The 4,419-nt window shown below is 36.3% G+C and overlaps 1 long non-coding RNA gene across 1 annotated transcript; it reads right to left on the bottom strand.

Annotated features, from left to right (window-relative positions):
- Window positions 1-214: 214 nt before the first annotated feature.
- Window positions 215-4,167, bottom strand: LOC126825582 (uncharacterized). Its single transcript, XR_007682067.1, has 5 exons — window positions 4,042-4,167; window positions 2,289-2,483; window positions 1,517-1,756; window positions 787-1,177; window positions 215-264 (listed from the first exon to the last, which is right to left on the bottom strand). It is a non-coding gene; the product is annotated as an uncharacterized LOC126825582 (long non-coding RNA).
- Window positions 4,168-4,419: the final 252 nt, after the last annotated feature.

Raw genomic sequence — 4,419 nt, 5'->3', positions numbered from 1 at the left:
AGTGCTGCTGTAATAGTGACACGTGCATGTTAACTGGACAACGTGCCCACCGAATACCCAATACTACATTGCTATTTGAAAGTTAGTTCCATTCGTGACATTCTCGTACTAGTTTATCTTGTAGCATTGAGAGATTTCGTAACAGATCAATATTTGGGCTCGATGATGCTAAATTATCAAGAGCATATAATAAAGGAAAACAAAACAAAAATGCTTCAATCAAATTTTTTGTTTTATAACTACGTCTCTTCTAGTTATTATTATCTGAAAAACAAAACAAAATATTTTATTATTATTGAATACAAAAACTATAAAACTATGACATTTCCTCCTTTCACGGTGTTCATTTGTAGTGATGGAGATGATTTTACTGTAAATACGATATTTCAACTGTCAATTTTTACACGCATGACTCTCTGGTGTTACACATTTATCAGCTTCGTAGAACGTCACCACAAACACGCGAGGGTTCTTCGCTTCATACCTGGTATATTCTAGTCTAAAGTACCCTATTCCATGGCTTTTTTTCTGTCTGGATAATGTTTCTATCAGTTTAATGCCTTATGCCTTGGCTAAATGATATTTATTTCATCACGTGATCACGAGTTCAATTCACGTTGCACCCCATAGTAAATTTTACCCTGATGCCGCCCGGCTGCTAATTCTTTCGACAATACGATTTGTTAACTACGTCCAATCACAAACGACTTGGTAAACCTTCTGGCATTGGTTCCACAGTATCTAGTTTCCTTTAATAAATGGGGAGGATAATAAATCATAACTTACGCCTGACATACGCCATCGGCTTCATTGCAGGCCTTTTTATCACATGAAGGACATTTCTGTAGACACAAACCATTCGATCCCCAATTTCCTGCTTTACATCCTTTCAAACAAACACCATCTAATTGTCGACATGGACCGTTACAGGTGCTACACGACTCTTCACAGAACTCCCCATAGTAACCATCTTCACATCCATAACAGTTCCCATCTAAGAGGCAGCATTTTCGACTTTTGCATTTGGCGTTGCATCGAGAACGACAGAAATTACCATAGTAACCATTAGAGCAACCATCAGAACATGATCCTCCAATTTTCTCACATATGTTGTTTAGGCAATTATCTGGACATTTAAATTGGCAATGCTCACCGTAAAAACCAACAGCACAGATCTCTAAAATTTAGAAAATAATACCATACAATATCATATTAATTCAATTTATTAAACTTTACATCACTCGATAGAAACATTAAACTAGAGCATCGGGTTATATGGTTTAGTTGCATTAGGACAATAAATATCATTGTATCCCCAACACACACATTCCTCAACAACGTTGCCATTGCAAATTAGAATAGACCCTCCCCCAAACTCCAACATTTATAAGCGCATCTACTAGTAAAACGCCAACATCAGTCGAATTGCAAATCATCTGAATTTCGTCATTCACAATAATCGATGTCGTGAAAAAATTTCTAAGTGAAAGGAATACCAATGGACTGCTTATCTTACCTGCGAAAACTTGTATCTCACATATGTTCAATTCTGCAGGTAGTTTTGGAAGAGATACATAAATATATCGGCCTGTATATGTTGTTAGGGGATCGTTATTACACGATTGTATGTAATATTGTGCCTGTCCTTTTACATATTTGTCTTCATAGCATTTTTTAGCTGATGCAAAATCGTCTACACCACACGGACCAGTGTCACTCAGTCTAATCTCAAATCCCTTTATTTCGTCCTCGCGTCCTGAAAAAAATATAAATTTACTGCTACCTGAATTCAACATGGTGATTAAATTATTGTCGAATTGTAGAGTTTAGAACGTTCACAAAACAATTTGAAAATGAAAGGAAGGTTAACATTTGCCTAAACGGGGATTTTATCTGTGACCTTATGGAGTTAAACCAAATCTTAAGTGACAATGGCAATAAAGGTGTACGACTCTACATTTCGATCGGTTTTCACTATTCATTCTTAATCCGGGGAATGACCTTTAAGCCTGGCGGTGGTAATACATCCTTGAAATACAAGATTCACCAATGGGTAGGATGTCTTCGGTGGCAACGCAAATAACTTCGCATATAACTGATATGCTACTACTTGTCGATTTGAACAAATCTCATAAACTCAGATCTGTAAAGTGGTTGAACAGTTACCAAGTCATGGGCAATGATCATGCTTACATTGCTAGATGGTTCTGAATTATGATAGGATCACCCCGTATGGCTAGCTCTGTGGAGATATTAGTGAGTCGTAAGACAAGAGTTATTTTGTTTACCTTTTTTGTTGATGATGGATACGTCGTGCACACCATAACTGTATAATAAATCCACACACAACCATGGACTCTGTGTATCATTGATAACTTGCATGCAACTGTTTGAATCACCATCCACAGCTCGAGGAGCAAAACTTAAAGTGTTGGGTAATGGACCGCTCAACACACCTTTATTGAGAGCCACATTATAGTTATCTGAAACAAATAATCAATAATCTAGTTGGCCAATCACGCTATTTTACCGACATTTCGCCTAATAGTTTGGATGCAGCTATGGCGGGTGTGGCGCCAGGCAGGGTAAGCTTACTCTTCCGGACACCTGTTACCACTGTTTGTCGTGTATTTTGTACACGAGGAGCAGTCCATTTGCTGATTACACTATTTTGCATGAATACACTATTTTGCCTATAACGTTTTTTAGGACTTCGAATTCTGTCTTATGGTTTGGATTGTTCGTACTTGGTTTTATTTTATTTCTTATATCAATTCAGCACAGATCGGATTGTCGCATTACTGACATTGATAAGATTGGGTTGCATCGAATATAGCTATATTGAAATTGAATAAAATATAATTTACTTGATGGCTAGTGTGAATTACAGCACACATATTTCTAAAAAAATAAAACAACTGAATCCTCAAAGAAAGCCGTCAGGAAATTTTGACCGACTATGACGATGCCTATATCATAATTCAGGGGGGAATATACATCAGATTTCACAAAATTTGACAGAATTATTTTTTTTTTGTAGAGATTTATTAAAGATACATTATGGGAGATTTTTATAGAGAGTTGGCCATTCTTGCTATAACAGTTCAAAAGTAGATGATGAAAGAAGAATATATTGAAAAATTCAGTCAAATTACTTTATTCTGAACATAGTTATCATCGTTGTAATATTTGCCTAGAAATTGTAGCGAATTGTGTCTTCACCTTCGCTGATCGTTTGATTGACAGGCGTTAACTCCACCTACATATGTCGATAATCAAGTAAAGTTTTCAATGGCATACCGAAACGCTTTACAGCGGCCTCGCTAAGTACACTATCATTTAGCCTCGATCTAACTGACGTATTTTCATCAGGTTACCCCTTATTTGATTTAATCAATTAGTGAAATCCTATTTAAATCCGAGCTGTAGCCGAGCCATCCGTGGGTCTACAGAGTTGATTTTGGTCTTGTTGTTTAAATAAAGATCTAATTTATAATTTCTATAACATCTGAAGCCTAAATTAAGACCTGCAATAATCAGATTTAGCTCTTGCATAATGCATGTCCCTGAAGCGCACAACCCCATGCTCATATAATTATTACTTTGAAACGAAATAATAATTCGTGTAATAAAATATTAATTTGTTAAAATGAGATATTAATTCGTTAAAATGAAATATTAAATCTCGTGCTTAAAGGCAATCGCGATGTTTTATACATATTTGGAGTCGCTGTCCTTGTCAGGCCCTCCGTCCTGCATCACTGACAAGGGGAACCACGCCGGAAATTCTGGATGAACTTTCTCGGCCAATGCAGGGATCGAACACCCGACTTAGCCACCGTGACCCACTTACCCACTTAGCCACCGTGACCCCCATTGGTGTGCACGTAAAAGAACCCCTGGCATTTTGAAATTCAAAAAGATTTGGCCGCTGTGTCGCTCTCCGGGCAAACTTTCCCTCATATGCCCGTTTCCATCAGCCCAATCGGGGCAGAAAGATAGGACGTTAAATCCCATTTGATTATATATAAATATATTTACCTGCTGATGCTGTGTCTATTATAATAAACAAGGTGAATACTATAAAACCCTTCATCATTAACCTCTACTCTACGATAAATACTTGGTCGTTATATAACACGAATACCTTCAGATCTGTGAATATTTGTCTATAGATGTCAAATATTTAAATGTTTGGATGCTTATCATTTCACTGGCTCATTTACATCATTAATTATAACTGAACGCATTTAGGTTATTTAATATATTCATTTCCATTTACATCATTAATTATAACTGAGCGCATTTATGTCATTCAATATATTCATTTCAGTTTGAGTGTTGCATGAGATAGATGAATATCGCATTTCATTCTTTTATTTTTATAAAATTTACTGGTTGAATAAAATACTAATAAAT

Source organism: Patella vulgata, chromosome 6 (genome assembly GCF_932274485.2).
Source record: "Patella vulgata chromosome 6, xgPatVulg1.2, whole genome shotgun sequence".
In the NCBI taxonomy this organism is placed as follows: Eukaryota; Metazoa; Mollusca; class Gastropoda; family Patellidae; genus Patella; species Patella vulgata.
Note: the sequence above shows the minus strand (reverse complement) of the source record. Positions and strands in the feature narration are given on the sequence as shown.